The 12865-nt window shown below is 46.4% G+C and overlaps 1 protein-coding gene across 1 annotated transcript in view; it reads left to right on the plus strand.

Annotated features, from left to right (window-relative positions):
- The first annotated feature begins 349 nt into the window (after positions 1 to 349).
- The window catches only part of LOC137521973 (dual specificity tyrosine-phosphorylation-regulated kinase 1B-like), a 152671-nt gene continuing 140155 nt past the window's right edge, over positions 350 to 12865 (plus strand). The window contains exon 1 of the mRNA XM_068241952.1: positions 350 to 570. The gene's annotated coding sequence lies outside the window, so the exon portion shown is untranslated. The remainder of the gene's footprint in view (positions 571 to 12865) is intronic.

Below are 12865 nucleotides of genomic sequence, written 5' to 3' on the forward strand. Positions count from 1 at the left end.
TTGGAGAAGATAATGGCACACTAGTGCTGGGGTGATAATACAGCCCTCCTTCTTTTGGGTTACATAATATAGGTGGACATGCCACACACGTCCAATGTTAATGTGGTATTTTAGGATAGATGTGCAGCAACCTGTGTGTACTGTCTGTACAAAGATAGGAGGAGCACAAGGTATGTTTTCCCCTCACACTTCCCCCCTGGAGCTCCCCTTTACAACTCCGCCCCCCAGCAGGCGCGCCAGCGCAGAGCGTAACAGAAAGGGGCGTGTCCCGCGGATGGCGAGGGCGGGCTCCAGCCCTCTGACGCAGACAGCTCCTCCCCTTAGCGGAGGCGGCAGAGAGCGGCCGCTCAGCGGGGCTCTGCGCATGCGCACTCACGTGACTTTCTCCTCAGCGGCTGTTGCGTCGGTTTGTTTTCGCAGCCATTTTGTGTGGCATTACTGGGAAAAGAGCGGAGAATCCGGTGCCGGCCGCCCCGCCCGCCTCCTCCTCCGCCGGCAGGATGATGATGGTGACGAGGGGGAGGACGTGCCGCAGCGCCCCGCCGAGGACAAGCAGCCGCTGCGCCTGAGGTGAGCCGGGAGAGGCCGCGGCCTGTGGAGGGGGGGAGCCGTCACCATGGAGACCCCCGCCAGCTGCTGGAGCACCACAAGACTCAGCGTGCCCCGGGGGGAGGGGTTGCTGCAATGGCCTGCAGAGACCTGATCTATGGAGGGGAGGCCGCCCTGTGCTGTCACTGCCATGGCAACCAGTGTGCAGGGGATGCTGGGAAGTGTAGTACCTCAGACGCTGGAGGGATTCCTCCTTGTAGTGATGGGGGACTCTGCTGGATGGTAATGGATAGAGAATGCTGGGAGTCGTAGTGCCTCAGCAGCGGGAGGGATTTGGGGAATCCCCCACGTAGTGATGGGGACTCTGCTGGATGGTAATGAATGGGATAGAGGATGCTGGGAGTTGTAGTGATGGGGTACTCTGCTGGATAATAATGAATGGAATAGAGAATGCTGGGAGTCGTAGTGCCTCAGCAGCGGGAGGGATTTGGGGATTCCCCCACGTAGTGATGGGGTACTCTGCTGGAGGGTAATAAATGGGATAGAGGATGCTGGGAGTTGTAGTGATGGGGACACTGCTGGAGGGTAATGAATGGGATAGAGGATGCTGGGAGTTGTGGTGATGGGGACACTGCTGGAGGGTAATGAATGGGATAGAGGATGCTGGGAGTTGTGGTGATGGGGACTCTGCTGGACAGTAATGAATGGGATAGAGGATGCTGGGAGTTGTAGTGATGGGGTACTCTGCTGGAGGGTAATGAATGGGATAGAGGATGCTGGGAGTTGTAGTGATGGGGACACTGCTGGAGGGTAATGAATGGGATAGAGGATGCTGGGAGTTGTGGTGATGGGGACTCTGCTGGACAGTAATGAATGGGATAGAGGATGCTGGGAGTTGTAGTGATGGGGTACTCTGCTGGATAATAATGAATGGAATAGAGAATGCTGGGAGTTGTAGTGCCTCAGCAGCAGGAGGGATTTGGGGATTCCCCCACGTAGTGATGGGGACACTGCTGGAGGGTAATGAATGGGATAGAGGATGCTGGGAGTTGTAGTGAAGGGGACTCTGCTGGACAGTAATGAATGGGATAGAGGATGCTGGGAGTTGTAGTGATGTGGGCTCTGCTGCAGGGTGATGAATGGGATAGAGGATGCTGGGAGTTGTAGTGATGAGGACTCTGCTGGAGGGTAATGGAAAGAGAATGTTGGGAGTTGTAGTGATAGGTACTCTGCTGGAGGGTAATGAATGGGATAGCTGGGAGTTGTAGTTCCTCAGCAGCTGGAGGGATTTGGGGAATTCCTCGGAATACAGATTGGACCTGTGGGAAATAATGTATGTGATCTGTCTATGTGACATGACAGGAGATTGCATGGTGTGTAGCAGTCATTTAAGGACACCTGAGGTGAAAATTAAACTAATGAAATAAACAATTGGATCTATCCTCCTTCACCTAAAAATGACTTTTTAAGATCTTCCACTGTTTTATTCCATATTTAACTACTTAACGACCGCTCCACGCCGGTTGGCAGGCCCAGGACCACTGAACGCTAATTGGCGTAAAGTCCTGGGGCGGGGTTTTGCAGGAGATCGCGTACATCTCCGCTTGAATGACGGAGCTCCGACCCGACATCAGTCTCCCAGCTATTTACATGGTACAGCACTGTGATCTACAGCAGCGATGTACTGGGGACAGCCGTGCCACTCGGCTGTCCCCTGGGGAGACTCAGAGAGCGATCAGCTCTCATAAGCTGATGTCTATGAGAACACATCACTGGGATGGTGGGGAATGTCAATTAAAGAAAAATGTAATTTTTTAAATGAAAAAGAACAATAATATTTATAAAAACACAAACAAACATGCCAGCAGAAAACAGAGCCCACCAACAGAAAGCTCTGTTGGTGGGCAGAAAAGGGGGGGAAGGATCACTTCTGTGCTAGGTTGTACGGCCCTGCTGCGAGGCCTTAAAGCTGCAGTGGCCTAATATGTCAAAAAGTAGCCTGGTCACTGGGGGGACGGTGGGGGGGGGGGGGGGGGGGAGGGGGAACCGGTGGCCCTTCAGTGGTTAAAGTGCACCAGAGGTGACATGTGCATTGATGAAATAGATAGTGGCAAACATACAGACACTTATGTTGTGCTCCTTTTCTTTTTTTCCCTGCCTATAAGAGTTTATAATTAGCTATGGAACTGAGGGCTCATTTCCACTATAGCGAATTCGCATGCGTTTTTCGCATGAAAATTTGCATAGCAATACAAGTGAATGGGACTGTTTCCACTTGTCAGGATTCCTTTGCGTTTTTCTGTGCAGAAAAAATTTGCATGGCAGAGCCATCAGAATTCGCATACCGCTATGCGAATCGCATACAATGTATTTAATAGGAAATTCGCATGAGGTTTGGGCATGCAAATTTTCATGCGAATTCGCATAGAAACAGTGGAAAAGCACACCAGCACTGCCATGGTTAAATTCGCATACATCGTCATCCATGCGAATTCGCATGAAAATTCGTATAGAGCCGCATGCAAAATTCGCATCCGCATGCGAATTTTTACCGCGGCGATTCGCACCGCACAAGTGGAAATGCAGCCTGATAGTTTTTCTCCAGTCAGGACTCAGCTCACTGATAACAAATGACAGCTATAAAGCCCCATCTACACGATACGATTATTTGTGCGATTCGTTTACGATTCTATTTACGATCCGATTAAATCCGGCATGTCCGTTTGGAGTTCGATTCAATTGTTTTGCAATGGAAAATCGAATCCCGATTGGACATGTCGGATTTAATCGGATCGTAAATAGAATCGTAATCGTATCATGTAGATGGGGCTTAAAACACTTTCCTAAACGGATACCGTGGCTTTGTACTGTTAAGCCCCGTACACACGCTCAACAGCGGTCTTTTATGCAGCACAGTTATTGAACAACTTTTTGTTTTGAAACCGCTAAAAAAAAGTCTTTTGCTATTGTTCAAAAAGCTGATAAGACGTCAATCCAACAGTTGGATTGACTTCTCAGGGCCCATTTCCACTATAGCAAATTCGCATGCGTTTTCGCATGCAAATTCGCATAGCAATACAAGTGAATGGGACTGTTTCCACTTGCCAGGATTCCTTTGCGTTTTTCTGTGCAGAAAAAATTTGCATGGCAGAGCCATCAGAATTCGCATACCGCTATGCGAATCGCATACAATGTATTTAATAGGAAATGTGCATGCAGTTTGGGTATGCGAATTTTCATGAGAATTCGCATAGAAACAATGGAAAAGCACTCCAGCACTGCCATGGTTAAATTCGCATACATCGTCATCCATGCGAATTTGCATGAAAATTTGCATGAAAATTAATTCGCATCCGCATGCGAATTTTTACCGCGGCGATTCGCACCGCACAAGTGGAAATGCAGCCTCATCAATCTTGGCTTTTTGAGCAATAGCAAAATACTTTTTTTTTTTTTTTTGCTGTTTCAACTTGTTTCACAACAAAAGTTGTTCAACAATTGTGCTGTATAAAAGACCGCTGTTGAGTGCAGTGTTCTCCCCAGGCTCTTTTAGCCGGGTGCTTCACCCGGCTAGATTTGGTGAGCACCCGGCTGTCATCGGCTCAGCTCCTCACCTACTCCTATGCTGTAAGCAGTGTAGCCCTGCATTTTTATCTCAACCCACCCGGCTACTATTTCATGCCAACCGGCTGGAAAAAAAATTCTGGGGAGAACACTGGAGTGCGTGTATGGGGCTTGAGAGGAAAATATAAAAAGGTCAATAGTTCATGTTTTTCCACTCTGGGACTCTTGAGACACTGCAATTGAGCAGAGACTGTGAAACATTAAATCTGCTTTGTTAATATGTATACATAAAATAGTCATTTTTAGGAGTAGAAGGACAGATTCAGTTGTTTATCTCATTAGTTTTTCATCTTTGGTTCACTTTAAATCTAAGTTTTAAGTTTTTTTTTACTGTTTTGTTTTTGCTCAATGACACATCATTGAAGTGTGCCAGAGCTAAAATCTGTTAACTATTTTAGTTGTATTTTCTGCTAGGAAAGTGGTTTATAGTTGTAATTTCTTATCACTGTTGTCTGACTCAGGGCCAGTGCACACCAAAAAGCGCTAGCGTAAAAGCAAACACTTAGGCCTGGTGCACACCAAAAACCGCTAGCAGATCCGCAAAATGCTAGTAGATTTTGAAACGCTTTTTCTTCTTTTTCTGCAGCGTTTCAGCTAGCATTTTGCGGTTTTGTGAAGCGTTTTTGGTGTAGTACATTTCATGTATTGTTACAGTAAAGCTGTTACTGAACAGCTACTGTAACAAAAACCGCCTGGCAAACCGCTCTGAAGTGCCGTTTTTCAGAGCGGTTTGCGGTTTCCTATACTTTACATTGGAGGCAGAAACGCCTCCGCAATCCAAAATCTGCAGCAGCCCGGGAGTATGCGTTTCTGCAAAACGCCTCCCGCTCTGGTGTGCACCAGCCCATTGAAATACATTACCCTAGCGGATCCGCACCCGCAAGTGGATCGCAAAACGCTGCCGAACCGCTCTGGTGTGCACTAGGGCTTAGCGCTTTTTAAAGTGACTTTTTTTAAGGTGATTCTAGGCATGTGCACTTTCTAAGCACGTCTAGCGATTTTTGGAGCACTTTGGTGTAGCTTTTTTATTTTTTGTTACAGTAGAGCTGTAACTGAACGGCTTCTGTAACAAAAACGCTTGGAAAATCGCTCTGATCTAGCACTTTTCAGAGCGATTTTCCACTTTCCTATACTTAACTAGAAATCAGCAATAATGCTGCAGGACTTGCGTTTGGGGTAAATAAGCACATCCCTCTGGTGTGCTTCATCCCATTCAAATACATTAGCGCCAAGCGCTTTTTGAAGCACAAGCGATTTAAAAAGTGCTCAGAAGCTCTCTTGATGTGCACCCGCCCTCAGACAGGAACTGCCACTTACATACCTGATGTTTAACTCTTTCAGGGAGAGAAAGAAAAAAAGGATCACAGCCTAGTTATTTGTGTGCTTGGCAGTACATGTCTATCTCATAATCTCATCATGTCACATCAGGTATCCTTTAAAGTCAATAGGACCCCGATTAATTAAAAAAAAAAGCCAGCTACTTACCGAAGGAGAGGTCCTAATGAACCTCTCCTCCTCTCCCGGCGCCCTCGTCGCAGCGGCAGTTCCTCCCAGTGTTCTCCCCAGAATTTTTTAGCAGCTGGGTGGCATGAAATAGTAGCCGGGTGGGGCGAAAGGAGAAAATGCAGGGCCGGTGCTTCTATGAGCAATTATGCTTACAGCATAGGAGGAGGTGAGCCGATGACAGCCGGGTGGTCACACAGGGCTTGTTTCCACTGTAGCGGTGCGGAATCGCCTGGATTCCACCGCAGAAGAAATCGCATGCAGGTGCGTTTTTTTACGCGTTATTTTACGCGATTACGCATGCGATTTCGCATAGGTTAGGCTATGTGCGTTTTTAACCATGTCACTGCCTGTGTTAATTTACATTGGTTCCTATGCGGAATCGCATGCGTAATCGCGTAAAATAACGCGTAAAAAACGCATGCGATTTCCCTATTAAATACATTAGCGACGATTCGCATGCATTCCACTAGCAGGCGAATTTGTTGGCTCTTTTGTGCGTTTTTTCACCGCTCATAAAAACGCACCACGCAAACGCTACAGTGGAAACAGGTCCATTCACTTGCATTACATGTGCGAATCTGCATGCGTTGGACGCATGCAGATTCGCGATAGTGGAAACGAGCCCTAAAACTAGCCGAGTGGAGCACCCGGCTAAAAGAGCCTGAGGAGAACACTGCCTCCGTTCAAATGTTTCGGAAGTCTTTGGGAGCCGAGTCCTCCCGAAGACAGGCGGCTCCATACTGCACACCCGCGAGAGCACGAGAGAGGGGCGCTCACACGTGCAATATGGAGCGGCCTGTCTTCAGGAGCACTCGGGCTCCCGAAGCCTCCCTACGGTGGCGGAAAAAGCAGTATTTGACCAATTTAGTAAAATACTGCTACGGGGGAGCCAGCACTGTAACGGGGACCGGGAGAGGGGAGGCTCATTAGGACTCTGAGCCTTCCCTCTCCCTAGGTAATTTAATGAATCGGTTCCCATTGACTTTATACATCTGGAGAGATGTTGGGTTGGTGCAGACCTGTGTCTGTGGGACCCCATATTTCTCCAGTATCGCGGCAGTGAATTGACTTAGGTGTGCTAGAAGTGTAGTTCTCCCTCAGCTAGAGTGATGGTGCATTTGGCCTGTGATAGGGAGGCTTGTTTATGGGGTCCCATCTTTACAGTTCGTATAGGAATGAATGAGGAATGGAATGCTGGTACTTGTAGTTCTTGGGAGAGTTGGTAGATGGAGCAGGCCTAAAATGAAGTCTTCCATGCTGTGAGTGATGGGGAGGTTTTGGTGGTTTTCATCTGAGGTCCCATATTTAGCCAGTGTCCTGGTAATGAATGAGATCAGAATACAGGCCTAGTGGTAGTAGCCTTAGTGGGGAGATTTCCATATCCTAATAATGGCACTGGAATAGGTGAGGTAGGGAATGACGTGGCCACGTAGTGTAGGGTCCTCCAAACTGACAGCATGAAGCTGAATGGGTTTGACTTGTGTCTTTGGGGGTCCTTGGGGGTCCTCCTTGTTTGCTGTCCATAGGAATACATGTAGGGCATGTTGGACTGGTAATTTTATGGAAATATACGCAGCTTGAGAATTGACCAATCAAGCGTTGCCTCAGCTAAATTTGATCCATTCCCAAGCTGTGTAAATTGATTGTAATATTTGCTTCTAATCAGAACCATTTGCATGTTGTTGACCGTCTTTGGTCCAGTGTAAGGCGTGAATGCTGGGACTTGTGGTGTTTCCACCAGCAGCTGGAGGGGCTTCCGGGACCTTGCTAATAGGGGGGATTTGTGACGCTTGTGTTCTCATCAGGTGGATAAAATGCAGCTTGATATTATGTTGTACTGCTGTCCTCCATGAACTGTTATTACATTGATCACTGAATGCAGATAACAAATTAATGTCATTTATACCATAAATAATTTTTGTCTTTTATAAATTGTTGAAGTTTAAATATTCTTCGTAAAATATCTGAATTAATGTGTCCCATAACAATCCATTTTCTTGAACGTTGACCGTCCACACTGGTTATTGCGATCGGTCTGAAATGATCGCTCAGGCCAGCCAACGTAGGGGAAAATGGTAAGCAATCTGACTGGAGCAAAAGAATCATTCTGAAATTTGGATCGATGAAATGATCAGTAGAACAGCACCATTGATGGCACATGGTCTGATCACATGGTCTGATCACATGGTCTGATCACATGGTCTGATCACATGGTCTGATCACATGGTCTGATCACATAATCGGGCATTTGGGTGATTGTATCATTAATAGGTGCCTTAAGGCAGGGATTGTGCACTACTTGTATCCTTGCATCCATGTTAATCTGAGCTGGTTTACATCCAGTGCATGCTTGGAAAAAACATACTACTTAAAGGACAACTGAAAGGAGAGGGTAAAGGAGGCTGCCATATTTATTTCCTTTTAAGCAATGCCAGTTGCCTGGCAGCCCTGGTGATCTATTTGGCTGCAGTCACGTCTGAATAACACCAGAAACAAGCATGCAGTTAATCTTGTCAGATCTGACAAAAATGCCAAACACCTGATCTGCTGAATGCTTGTTCAAGGGCTATGATTGAACGTATTAGAGGCAGAGGATCAGTAATGCAGCCAGGCAACTTGTATTGCTGAAAAGGAAATAAGTATGGCAGCCTCCATATCAGTCTCACTTCAGTAGCTCTTTATCCCACACTACGTGCGATTGCTATTGCTGAAAGCTATCGTCGGCTAACTGTAGGAAACATGCACATTAAAAATGGTCAATGGGAAACTGCGCTTTTCCAGGGTGTCAAGACACAAGCAGATACATTAATACTTGCTAGGGCATTGCCATTATTTTTGAAGTCAATAGAAAGGTTGTGATATGCCTGGGAACAGCTACTTTTATTTTGAAGGTTGTCTGAGGCCAGAAACCCACTAGGAGCGATTTGTGATCGCTAGTGATTTTAAAAAGCTCTTGCTAATGCAATGCTATGGGGGATTTTTATAAAATCACATCGCTCAAGTGTGTAGTAATTTGCGCTCCAGTGGGATCGCGCCCGTAGCATTACATTAGCAAGAGTTTTCAAATCGCAAAACGCTCAGAAAATTGCTCCTAGTGGGTTTCTGGCCTAAAAGTTTGTTATAACTCAGTCCATTTTAGAGGAACAGAAGTTGTGGCTTCTAGAAGTGTTTAAAATCAAGTTATAAGCAAGCAAAGAAAGTAATACAGTATTAGTTTTATATGCAATAACTTAATGTGTACTTTTTATAACACACAGTGGATTTCTCCTTTTAGGGGAGCATGGTGTGACCTGTCATTTCTGAGTAAGGGCCCATTCACATGAGAAATCGCAAACGCGGAATGATTTTCTGGCGTTTTCCAATGGTTTTTTCCCCTAGAGATTTTCCAGCGATTTTACATTGTACAAAAAGGGTTTTTTTTAAGCGATTTGCGATATCTAGCTCTGGGCTGTCAATTAGAGGCTGTCAATCATTGAGAAGTGTTTTCTTTTGATTTTGTGGGTAAACTGCAAGGTTTGATGGGTACAATCGCTGGAAGAACTCTGTTGATTGGGAACAGGCCAGCGCTTCCAGAGCGATTTACCAGTGCTCCTATACTTAACATTGAAAAGGTAATCGCTCAGAAAATGCTGCAGGCAACACGTTTTGCGTTTCAGCAAATCACTTGGATGAGAACACTTCCATATACCTTGCATTGTACAAGCGCTTTACAAAATGCTAGCACTTCTCAGTAATGCTGAAATGGCTTGTAAAGTGCACAAGTGTGAACGGGTCCTAAGGTGGTCTGTATCTGACATGCTGTATTATGTAGGGCTGTGGAGTCAGTACAAAAATCATCCGTCTCCAACTCCAGGTACCCAAAATTGCTCCGACTCCTCGGCTCCGACTCCACAGCCCTGGTATTATGCCCCCTGCTTTTTATTTATTTCTTTTTTTTGTGAACTTGAGCTGAGAGTAATATGGAGGCTGCCATAAATATTTACTTTGAAATAATACCAGTTGCCTGGCTATCCTGCTGATCCTCTGCTCCTAAGGCCTGGAACCCACCTTTTTTGAGCATTTAGAGAGCGCTTTAAATCGCTAGCGATTTCCCTAAACTCTCTGCCAATGTAAATAAATGTAACATTCCACAGTAGCAAGTGCTATTAGCAAAATGGCAGTCACAGGACAGGCTGCATTTTGGGAGCATTTGCGCTTCAATGTAAAGTATATAGGCGCTGGCAAATCGCTCACGAATCGCTACACATAGCAAATTTGTGTGTGATTTTTAAATCACTGCAAACTGTAACAAAAATTATGATAGGTTGAAAGGACCAATCAGAATTAAAACCGCTAATTGCTATCACAATCGCTGGCAAAAAGCTTACATTTTTTAAAATCGCTACCAAAATCTCTGGAAAACGCGCATGAAATCGCGTACAAAACGCTAATTTAAAATGCTAGCATTTGCACTAGCGATTTGTAGTGGGTTCCAGGCCTAATACTATTAGCCATAGCCCCTGAACAAGCATGCAGCAGATCAGGTGTTTCTGACATTATTGTCAGATCTGACTAGATTAGCTGCATGCTTGGTTCTGGTGTGAGTCAGACACGACTGCAGCCAAATCAGCAGGACTGCCAGGCAACTGGTATTGTATAAATGGAAATAAATATGGCAGCCCCCATATTACACTTACCTCGGGTTCACTTTAAAGAAGGCATGCTGAGACCTGTGCTTCCCCCTGCAGGTGTTGGTGTAGCACAGGGATAGGGAACCTATGGCTCTTTTGATGGCCACATCCGGCTCACATACACATCAGTAGGGGTTGATCCACTAAGCTACACTGCAAGTAAAATTTTCAAAGTAGGCAGGCTACTGCTGTAGAGTGCACTACTAGCTTACTCGCACTCCCCCCAAAATGAACAGCTCCACCAGTTGTCTGGACCCTGTCAGGTCCAGTGACTCTGTAGATTGAGATCCCCGCACTGTGATTGGCCCAATAGGCTGCCTGTTACTTGACAGGCAGCCTATTGGGCCAAAGTGCAGGGATCTCGCCCTACAAAGTGAATCAACCCCCAAGTCAGCTAGCTAATTGTACAAGCTGTTAGTCGGTATTTCTCCTGTCTGTCTCTCAGGGAAATTGCTGATGTTGCTGTAGCCCAAAAAGAAGCTGCAGACGTGTCTGACACTTCCACTGCCCGGTGTATCAACTGTATACACATCACTATGGCAACAGAGATGTGAGCCCTACTGTTCCAGTTCAAAACCTATTGTATGGCTCTCACGGAATTACACTTTAATATGTGGTGTTCATGGCTCTCTCAGCCACAAAGGTTCCCGACCCCTGGTGTAGCAGGATACCTCCTGTAATATATTCTGCCTTGTAATACGGGCTTGCTGGGATTTGCGGTTACACAGCAGCTGGAGGGAGAGTAGTGTGGGGTATTGTGATGTAGGAGCCTTCGTTCTGCCAGGGGCTGGGAGAATGGGGTGTCCGATTTTCGTGGACTGTGATGAGCTGCGTGGTATCAGGGCAGGGTGCGGGGCTGCTGGTCTGTGGCAGCAGACAGGGTTGCAGCTAGCTTAGCTGGAATTGTCAGCGTTCTGTCCTGATTCCTGTACTTATGGATAGCAGGTTGTCAGTTTGCTGTGACAGGGCATGCTGGGCGTGCTAGTTCACTCGGAAGGCGCAGCATTTCCACCATCTGCCAGGGATGGGCCGCCCTGTATCTATGGGATCTGGTTTTCTGCTACTGTCATAGTTATGGGGGATGGTCTTATATATCGATAGCATTAACCTTATAGGGTCACTCTCTAAGTGCTGGCTGTCATGGGTGGGTGACAGATGGTCCGTGATGGGGGACTCTCCTGCACTGCTAGTGCCATGGTGAATGGGAACTATTCCGGCTATCCGTGTTTAATGAATGGGGAAGGTGTATCCACGGGCTCTGCGCACTTTCTGTCAGTTACAGTCAGTGTGATAGTAGTGATAAGGGGAGGCGTGAGTCTATAGGGGTGATGGATACCATTGGCTGTATAGGTCCAGTGTTAGCTTGTTAGCTGTTAGGGTTTTATGAATGAGAGGTTGTGTATTGGTACATACACGCTCTAGATGCCTTTCAGCTGAGGACAGGGCGGACTCTGCCGAGAATCAAGCTTATGTACCGAGGACCCAGATACTTCACCAAGGGAAGTGCCAGATCATCTCAGCCGAGGTTATTGCTCTCTCCCTTACCCCTCCTGCTAAGACTAATGCTATACATCTTTAAAGAAGCACTATAGTGACATTTATATATGCTGTATATTGGTATGTAGCCCCACCCTCCCAGTGATGCCTAGCCTGTTTAAAGAGGAGCTGTCAGCCATACTATCTCAGGAAAAAAACACATATGTAAGTAGATAAATACTTACAGTACATAACATAAGTATTGTACTGTCCACGACACGTTTTGATTTTAGTGATTTTTCTACAGAAAAAAAAAGATTGAAATCTTTCTTAGCATTTCCCATTCTAAGTGTGGCTCATTTGAAGCCAATCCTGATGTAATTTCCTCCCTTACTCTCATTTGCCTGATGTATGCATTGCCTGCCCTCCACTATAGAAAGTGCATTGTCTCAGCATGAGAAATATTGGCCAATCAGAGAGGAACAGAGGTGTGGGAGGGGAAGACAGGAGGGAAAGAGGCTTCAGCCAATCAGGCCGCATTAGTTAAAGAAACACTGAAGTGAGTCAATATTCCCTTTTTTAACTTGTGGTTATGTTCATCACTATAACCCCTGCTAAGCCGCCGCTATCCCGTGGAAAACGAGGGGTTAATACCCCTCAAATCCCCCCTGCAAAATCCACAACTTTCTTGGTCGTGGATTTTGCTGCTCATGTAGGCAGAGCTATGAGCTGCAGCTCCGCCTCTCAGCGTGTCAATCTGCCGGCGGATCTCCACCTCTCCCCCGCCCCTCTCAGTGAAGGCAGAGTGAGAGGGGCGGGGAGAGGCAGAGCTACAGCCATTAGCTCTGCCTCTTCAGGAAGCGCTCCTTGGACACCATGAAGGGGATTTGAGGGGTATAAACCCCTCGTTTTGCCGTGGGATAGTGGCGGTTTAGCAGGGTTATAGTGATGAGCATAACTACAAGTTAAAAAAGAGAATTAATACCCCAGCGTCTCTTTAAGTCTGAGGGGAAATAGAGAAGCAAAAAAGGACAACCCAG

This window comes from Hyperolius riggenbachi, chromosome 6, assembly GCF_040937935.1.
Source record: "Hyperolius riggenbachi isolate aHypRig1 chromosome 6, aHypRig1.pri, whole genome shotgun sequence".
Lineage (NCBI taxonomy): Eukaryota > Metazoa > Chordata > Amphibia > Anura > Hyperoliidae > Hyperolius > Hyperolius riggenbachi.